This window comes from Mus pahari, chromosome 22, assembly GCF_900095145.1.
Source record: "Mus pahari chromosome 22, PAHARI_EIJ_v1.1, whole genome shotgun sequence".
NCBI classification, from domain to species: Eukaryota; Metazoa; Chordata; class Mammalia; order Rodentia; family Muridae; genus Mus; species Mus pahari.
The window spans coordinates 29,583,447-29,593,369 of NC_034611.1; positions in this window are offsets into that span (position 1 = coordinate 29,583,447).

Here is a 9,923-nt window from a genome sequence, read left to right on the forward strand (position 1 = left end):
GGGGGGGGGTATAGGGAACTTTTTGGGATAGCATTTGAAATGTAAATAAAGAAAATATAATAATAAAAAGAAGTTCAGATAATGTTTTGTGTATAGGACTTAGTTCTGTATGTTGTTCTTTGAAAATGTTAGGGTCCAGGGACAGGAGAGCTCAGCTGTTAAGAGCGCTGGTTGCTCCAGCAAAGGACCTGAGTTTCATCCCCAGCATATCATGATGGGCCACAGCTATCTACAACTCCAGTTGTCAGGGACCTGACACCATGGCTTTGGCAGACACTCGTGTGATATACAGACATACATGCAGGCAAAATAACCGTACATATAAATTAATAAAAATAACTGGTGGTAGTTTGAATGAAAATGTTCCCCGTAGGCTTGTATGTTTAAATGTTTGATCAATTAGTGAAACTGTTTGGGAACAAGTGGGAGGTATGATCTTGGCAGATGAGAGTCACTGGTGGTGGGATCTGAGGTTTCAAAAGACTTCTGTCATTCCAAGTATGATCTCTGCTTCCTGCGTGTGGCTTGGGTGTGAGCTCTCAGCAGCTGCTCCTGCGCCATGCCTGCCTGCCATGATGGTGATGGTCTCCCATACCTCTGTAACGATAAGCCTCAAATAAACCCTTCCTTCTATAAGTTGCCTTGGCCATAGTGCTTTATCATAGCAGAAAAGCAATTAGTGTAGTAACTTTAATTTTTACATTTTAAGGAATTTTGTAACTTACTTTAAAAATTTAGTTTTGCAGATTTTTTTCTACAGTTATATATGTAATTAAAAGTGCTAAAGTGAATTTTCTCCCCTCTTGAACTATGTGAAGCTGTCTTTTTCTCAAAGGCCAGATGCTATGCAAGGACATCCACAGGGGGCGTTTGCTGGGTGACATAGGTGGGAAGCATGGGACATCCACAGGGGGCGTTTGCTGGGTGACATAGGTGGGAAGTGTGGGACATCCGCAGGGGGCGTTTGCTGGGTGACATNCAGGGGGCGTTTGCTGGGTGACATAGGTGGGAAGTGTGGGACATCCGCAGGGGGCGTTTGCTGGGTGACATTGGTGGGAAGCGTGGGACATCCGCAGGGGGCGTTTGCTGGGTGACATAGGTGGGAAGTTGGTGGTTCATGCTGCAGCTTGTGTCTAAGCTAGAGCCCTTTTCACTTTTAGGTTCATATGCTTACTGTAGACAAATAACAGTTTGGACAAACATTTCCTCTGTTCTTAGTTTCATTTACAAGGACAAAACTGTAATTTGGATCACTAGACAAGAGCCAGGTGTGGCACATGCCTGTCACCCCAGGATTTAGGAAGCTCAGTGCCAGAATGAGCTCCAGGGAGCTCCAGCCAGAAATACACAGTGAGACCTACTTTTTTAAAAAAACGATTTATTTATTTTTATTTTATTTGCTTTGGTGGTTTTCCTGCATGTATGCCTGTGCGAGGGAGACAGATCCCCTGGAACCAGAGTTATAGACAGTTGTGAGCTGTCAATGGTTTCTGGGATATCTGGGTCCTCTGGAAGAGCAGTCAGCTAGAGCTCTTAACTGCTGAGCCATCTCTCCAGCAGAGACATATTTTAAGACAAAAACAACAAAAAAGTAGAAGGAGAAAAGAAAGGAGAGAAATTTTTCTTCTGCATAATTAGAGTAAACAATATGAATCTTACCACTCCCTTTGACCCTTTGATTGTGGGCCAGTGAGATGGCACAGCAGCACTTACCGCCATGCCTGAATTTGATCCTTGGAACTCACATGGTGACAGGAGAAAATAGACTCCCACAAGTGACCTTCTGACCCATATACGTGCAGCTTGGCAGATGTGCACTTGCACACACGTAAACTGTGACCCTTAGTCAAGGGTAAGCACACACTCGGATGTGGGTTCAGGAGCATTAGAACTTCTTAGTGTTCTCTTAGTCAGTGTTCTATTGCTGTGAAGAGACACCATGACCGCAATAACTCTTATAAAGGGAAACATTTAATTGGGGCTGGTTTACAGTTTCAGAGGTTTAGTTCATTATCATCATAGGAGGGAGCATAGAGTCTCACTGGCAGACATGGTAGCTGAGATTTCTCCATCTGGATCTGAAGGAAGAAGGGAGAGAGAGACACTGTGCCTAGCTTTAGCAGTTGAAACCTCAAGGTCCCAGTCCCAGTGACACATTGCCTTCATCAAGGCCACACCTACTCCAAGAAGGCCACACCTCACTGGTCAAATATAATGACCAAGCATTCAAACATTAGAGTCCATGGGGGCCATTCCCATCCAAACCACCATAAGAGTCATTTGTAGTCACATAGTGAGTTCAAGGCCAGTCTGGATGACATGTGACCTTGTCTCAAAACAAAACTCATAAGAAGGAGAAGAAGAAGACTTATTTATAAACTAATTTAGGAGTGTTCTTAATAAAATAAATCAAGCTACTTTATTCTACTTGTTGGAATAAAAAAATGTTGGTATTAAGAAATGTGTACTCAGAGACTGAGCCACCAACCAAAGAGCACACACGGGCTGGATCACCCCCCTACCCCACCCCCACACATACGTAGCAGACATGTACCTAGATAGGCCCCAGGTGTTTAGCCTATCTAATGAACTCTCCTTCCTGAGCATCCTTCCTTCAAAAGGTATGCAATCTTTGGTTCACCCTGAGTAAGACCTTATGCATCGTCATCTGTCATGAATGTAACAGTTTGGGCAGGCAAGGATTGTCTCCATCAAGGACTGCTGCAGGGGGAGGCCTTCTTCATACAGAGTTGTGCCTAAGTCTATGGTAGAAGCCCCCCTCTCCCCACCCGCCCTGAACTCATGATGCTTACTCTGAGGTAAACCAGATTCAGCCCTGTCCCAGGCTCCGCACTGGCCAGCAGGCTCCTGTTCTCCATTCCTCAGGCTTCCCTGTGGTGTCTAGGTGCACAGGGGTTTGAGAACCACAGCCTCCACCCCAACCTCCACTGCTTTTTCATCTGGAGAAACACAGGCTAAGGCTGTCTTAGACGAAGTTCTTGCCTCCCCTGAGTGGACAGCCCCAGCGAGGTGGAAATGCAGACACACAGAGGGCCCCACTCTCTCAGAGAAGGGGAAAGGGGATGGGGGAGCAACTCTGGAGGGAGCAGCATTTGGCAAGTGTGTGTGTGTGTGTGTGTGTGTGTGTGTGTGTGTGTGTGTGTGTGTGTAATATATATATATATATATATATATATATATATATATATTTTTTTTTTTAAGAAAAGGAATGTGTACTTTGGGAATTGATTAGAATGCTGTCCCCAAACATATTTTAGAAAGAGATTTCTATTTATTTCAGTTGTACACATATTGTTCAGTGCTGAGAGGCTGAGAGTTGAAGATCATTAAGTTAAAAACAATTTCTGTGTTTGACTTGGCTTCCTCTCATGACGAGATGAAAGTGCTGGGCCTCTGGAGAGGATCTAAGTTGAACTTACAGCCAGGTTCAACTGGATTCCAACGCTGTTCCCCACTTTCTCTCCTGTCAGGTTCAGTGTGTTTTATGTTGAGGTCTTTGATCCATGTGGACTTGAGTTTTGTGCAGAGTGATAAATGTGGATCTATTTGCATTCTTCTACATGCAGACATCCAGTTAGACCAACACCATTTGTTTAAGATGCTTTCTTTTTTCCATTGTCTATTTCTGGCTTTGTTATCAAAAATCATATATATATATATAGGTATGTGGATTTAGTTTGAGTCTGATTCAATTCCACTAATCAATCTGTCTGTTTTTATGCCAACCCCTTGCAGTTTTTATTACTATTGTTCTATAGTATTGTTGGAAATCCGGGATGGTGATACCTCTAGAAGTTCTTTTATTGTACAGGATTGTTTTAGCTACCCTGGGTTTTTTGTTGGTGGTGGTAGTGGTGATGGAGTTTTGGTTTTTGTTTTTGTTTTTTTATATGAAGTCGAGTATTTTTCTTTCTTTTTTTAAATAGTTTTTTAAAATATTTATTTATTATATGTGTGTACACTGTAACTGTCTTCAGACACTCCAGGAGAAGGCATCGGATTTTTGTTACAGATGGTTGTGAGCCACCATGTGGTTGCTGGGATTTGAACTCAGGACCTTTGGAAGAGCAGTCAGTGTTCTTAACCACTGAGCCATCTCACCAGCCTGTATTTTTCTTTCAAGATCTGTAAAGAATTGTGTTGGAATTTTGATGGTGATTGTACTGATTTTTTTTTTCCTTTTGATTGCGTGGTAGATGGCTTTTGATAGGATGTTATTTGTACTACGTTAATTCTACTGATCCATTAGCATGGGAAAATCTTCTAATATATTCTTGAATGTCTTTCTTCAAAGACTTTAAGTTTTTGTCATACAAGTCTTTCATTTGCTTGGTTAGGATTACCATGAGATAGTTTTTTGTTTTGTTTTGTTTTGGTTTGGTTTTGGTTTTTCGAGACAGGGTTTCTCTGTGTAGCCCTGGCTGTCCTGGAACTCACTTTGTAGACCAGGCTGGCCTCGAACTCAGAAATCTGCCTGCCTCTGCCTGCCGAGTGCTGGGATTAAAGGCGTGTGCCACCAACGCTCTGGCTGAGATAGTTTATTGTTTTGTGTCTATTGTGAAGGGTATTGTTTCCCTGATTTATTTCTCAGCCTGTTTGTCTTATGAGGGCTATGGATTTTATCTATCTATCTATCTATCTATCTATCTATCTATCTATCTATCTATCTATCTATCTATATTAGTTAATCTTGTGTCCAGCCATTTTGCTGAAGGTGTTTATCTATCTATCTATCTATCTATCTATCTATCTATCTATCTATCTATCTATTAATTTATATTAGTTAATCTTGTGTCCAGCCATTTTGCTGAAGGTGTTTATCAGCAGTAGGAGTTCCCTGGCAGAATTTTTGGGGTATATGAGCATATCACCTGCAAATAATGATACTTTGACTTCTTCCTTTCTAATTTGTGTCCCCTTGATCTCCTTCAGTTGTCTTACTGCTCTAGCTAGAAAATTCAAGTACTATATTGAATAGATATGGAGAGAGTGGGCAAGCTTATCCTCTTTCTGATTTTAGTGGAATTGATGAGAATTGTTCTCCATTTAGTTTGATGTTGACTAATAGGCCTGTGTAGCTGCTTGTATTCTAATGCTAATTATGTCCCCCCCCCCCCAAATAGTTTGCATGAGAGGGTCTGCACATAGCTTCTGGGAACCTGCCCCCAGTTGATTCTGATTGGTAAATACAGATGCCAGCAGCCAGTAGCTGGGGAGGAGAGAAGGAGGCAGGGTTGGGGTTTCCTGGCCTTGGGACCTCAAGGAGGAGTAGGAAGAGGAGCAGCACCATGTCTGAGAAGAGTGCGGGGCAGAGAGGCAGAGCCACCATGTGAAGGGGCTGAGGGAGCGCAGCCCAGGGCCAGAGGGTTGCTCAGTTGGGTCAGGAGCAGCCAAGATGGAATATAGTCACTCAAAGTTATCCGGCAGGAGGTAGATTCTAGGAGCATGGAGGCTCGGCAACTGCCCAGCTATTGTGCTGTTTAAGGCATATTAAAATATAAAACTTTGAGGCGGGAAGCAACCCTGCGCCAGGATTTATGAAAATGTTACCACTACAGGCCTGCTGTAAGTTGCCTTTATTATTTTTAGGTATATCCCTTGTATTTCTAATCTCTTTAATACTTTCATCATGAAGTGGTATTTAATTTTGTCAAAGGCTCTTTCAGCATCTCATGAGGTGATCAGGTGAATTTTTTCCCTTTGTTTGTTTATATGGTTGATTACACGGACTGATTTTCATATGTTGAACCATCCCTGCACCTCTGGCATGAAGCCTACTTGGTCATGGTAGCTAATCTTTTTGATGTGTTTGAACTTGGTTTGTGAGTATTTTTTGAATATCTTTGCATCTATGTTTATGGGAAATTGGTCTGTAATTATCTTTTTCTTTGTTGAATCTTTGTGTGGTTTGGATATCAGGGTGACTGTGGCCTCATATAGTGAATTTGGGAATGTTTCCTCTGTTTCTGTTTTGTGGAATAATTTGAGGAGTATTGGCAATAACTATTCTTTGAAAATCTGGTAGAATTATGTGCTAAAATCTGGCTTTGAATTTTTTTACTTGGGTTTTTGTTTTGTTTTGGTTTTTGTTTTTGATTTTGATTGGGAGACTTTTAGTGAATGCTTCCATTACCTTAGGGGTTATCAGTCTATTTAAGTTGTTCATTGCTAGGGTCACCCTCATAGGTTCCAGGAAGTTTCTACTGCTCTAGGTTTCCCAGTTGCTGTCTAAATGCTGCCTTATTTCAGCCATCTCTCCCTGTGACCCTCCCTCTACCACCTGATCCCTCCTGTCCCCATTCCCATCCACCCATGCCCCCCTCCCAAATCTATGCTATTTGTTTTTCTCGGGGATACCATGAGTTCCCCTAGAGCCCTTCTTGTTACTTAGCCTCTCTGCGTCTGTGGCTTGTAGTTTATCCTTTATTTGATACCTAATATCCACTTCTAAGCGACTCATATCATATTTTTGTTTTTGTTTTTCTTTCTTTCTGGGTCTGGGTTGTCTCACTCAGGATGGTTTTTCTAATTCCATCCCTTGGCTGGAAATTGCATTTTTGTTTTTTCTAAGCTGAGTACTACTCCATTGTATAGATATACCACATTTTCTTTCTCAATTCTTTGCTTAATAGACATTAAGATTGTTTTGAGTTTCTGGCTATTATGAATAAAGTCACTAGGAATATGGTGAGCAAGTTTCCTTATGGTATGGTGGAGTGTATTTTGGGTATATGCCCAGGAGTGGTATAGCTGGGTCTTGAGGTAGATCAGTTTCCAATTTTCTGAGGAACTAACATATTGGTTTCTATAGTGGTTGTCCAAGTTTGCACTCCCACCAGCAATGGAAGAGTGTTCCTCTTTCTCCATATCCTTGCCAGCATGAGGTGTCACTAGTGTTTTTGATCTTAGCCATTCTAATGGGTGTAAGGTGGAATCTCAGGGTTGTTTTGATTTGTATTTCTCTGATAGCTAAGGATGTTGAGAGATTCCTGTGTTGAGAATTCTCTGTTTAGATCTATACCCCATTTTTAAATTGGATTATTTAGTTTGTTGATGTCTAGTTTCTTGAGTTCTTTATATATTTTGGGTATCAGCCCTCTGTCAGCTGTAGAGTTGGTGAAAATCTTTCTCCATTCTGTAGGCTGCCATTTTGTTCTATTTATGGTGTCCTTTGTTCTACAGAAGCTTTTCAGTTTCATGAGGTCCCATTTATTAATTGTCAGTGCCTATGCTATTATTGTTTTGCTCAGGAAGTTGTCTCCTGTGCCAATACATTCAAGGCTATTCCCCACTTCCTCTTCTTTCAGATTTAGTGTATCTGGTTTTATGTTTAGGTCTTCGATCCACTTGGACTTGAGTTTTACAAACTTTGTGTGGGAAATGTGGTGTGGTATGTGTGTCTGTGTGTGTGCGTGCATGAGTGTGCTCAAGGCGGGGGGGGGGGGAGATATGTATGCAGTGTCTGTTATAGCCCAGGGTAGACTAGAATGCAATTTTAGTTAAGGATAACTGAACTTTTTTTTCCTAACATAATATTTTTATTGATTATTTGGGAATTTCGTACAATGCACCCTGATCATACTAGCTTCTCATTCCTCCCAGGTCTACCTTCCTATCTTTGTGCTCTTTCCTCCAATAGAAAAAGAAATACACCAGGTCTAATTTATGTTGCCAGTGTACCCATTGGAGCACGATCAAACTTCCAGTGGCCAGGCCCTTAAAGATTACTGAGTCATCCCCCATTCCCCCTTCCCTTCCCAGAAGCCATCCACTGTGAAGAGCTGCATTCCCCATCAATATTACAATTTTTAAGGATTCTCTCCAGTAGCTTCCTGTCCATATTGTTTCTGTTTTGGGCAGTGCGGGGAGGTTGTCACAGAGCCTTAGCTGTCTCTCCTTCTCTCTCATGCAGTCATTGCTGTCTCTGCAGAAGAAGCCTCCTTGCCCATAACCACCAGCAGCAGCATGGATCATGGACTTCTGCATGGCTTCTGGTGGCAGCAGGGACCAGGGACATTAACACACCTTCAGGGCAAAGCACAGTTCAACAGACATCAACATGGTCTCCCAAGGCAGCACTTACCGCAGACATGAGCCTCCACTCCAGCAGCAGTGCAGACCCTAGACATTGGCACAGCCTCCCATGGCAGTACTGGCCATGGGTATCAACAAGGCCCTGAAGGCAGCCTGGACTAAGGACGTCTACATGTTTCACGTCTCAGCATGGATCACAGACACCAATATGGTCTTGGGTGGTAGCACAGATGGTGGAAGTCTTGGGGAAGCTTAATTCAGAAAGATGAGCCATTCTTTATCTCAGATACCAAGTCGTTCAGAGCCAGGAGATCGTGTAGCTGGGCAGTGTTTTCTGGGCAGAGCTTCATGAGCTGCAGGTTGCTGCACACCACCCTGCTGGCCCTCTTTAGCCCCGCTTGGGAGCACCAATCTTCCACCAGCTTTCCCTCATCTTCATCACACCTTCATCCATCAAAGTGCCATTGCAAACTATTGTGTATCAGACCATATATATGTATATATATATATATATATATATATATATATATATATATATATATATAAAATTTACATTACATACTATATGTGTTACTATTATATAATATATAAATAATGTAATAAATATATTTGCTATATAAATAACATCTATTTTTATATATTATAAATATATGTTTGCTCAAAAAGCTTTATATACAAATACTCATTGCATTATCATCGGTCTGGTTTCTCATTTTTTTTTTTAAAAAAAAAGCTTTATTTATTTATTATATGTAAGTACACTGTAGCTATCTTCAGACACTCCAGAAGAGGGAGTCAGATCTTGCTACAGATGGTCGTGAGCCACCATGTGGTTGCCGGGATTTGAACTCAGGACCTTCGGAAGAGCAGTCGGGTGCTCTTACCCACTGAGCCATCTCACCAGCCCTGGTTTCTCATTTTTGAAGCACCATAAGTACTGGACTATTGCTGGTACTCACCCTGCTGTTGCCCAGAGTCAGGGTAGTTCTTGTGACTGGGTAGCGCTTAACGGGTAGGATCTGTGTGAGCTCCGGGCTGCTGCACACACTCTACCCTTGGCACTGGCTGCCCTGCTGGCTCACCACGCATGACCATTGTCCTCTCCGCAACAGGGTAAGCAGAAAGAGCTGCAGCAGTAGTGGCAGCTCCGTGCTGTTGACTCGTCTAAGGAGCTGAACCTCCTGGTGGGCCAAGGACTGGTCGTACTCAGCAAGGCCGTGCTTCTTTGTCTGCTGCAGTTGCAACTTACTTACCTGTACCTCTTTAGTTCCGTTTCTCTCTCTGTGTGGCTCTGTCTCCTTTTGCTGTCTTCCCCCACCCCTGTCCCAATTTTGTGAGACCACTTTAAAAGCATCTTCCCATAAAACTTGTCTCGTTGTTGTTCCTGAGATACTATGCACTCTGCAGACCCATCTGCCCCTGCTGCATCTCCCCCCAAATCCTCCGTGGGTCTCTCAGACTCCTTGGAGCATCTCTGAGGTCTCTCAGGTGAGGTCCCTCAGGTGCCAGAGGCCACTGCCATCTTGACTCTGCTCTCCATCACTTAGTCTTGAACTTTTTAATCCTCCTGCCTCCACCTTTTAAGTACTAGGATTACAGGCATGTGCTTACCCCTCTCCACTTCATTTTATGTGGTGCTGAAGCTGGGACTCAGGCCAGCATGGTCACTCTGCACAGTACCAACTGATGGACTCCCCCCGTGCTCCCTCAGGTTGTGTTCCTTTCTGAGACTCCTATAGCTTTCTCAGAGTTGAAGGCGTCTCTTTGACCCTACAGAAGTTATAAATTCCTACTCCGAAATGTGTCCACATCCAAGAACACATCAAAATGATCATTCATCATGACCAAGTAGGCTTCATCCCAGGGAT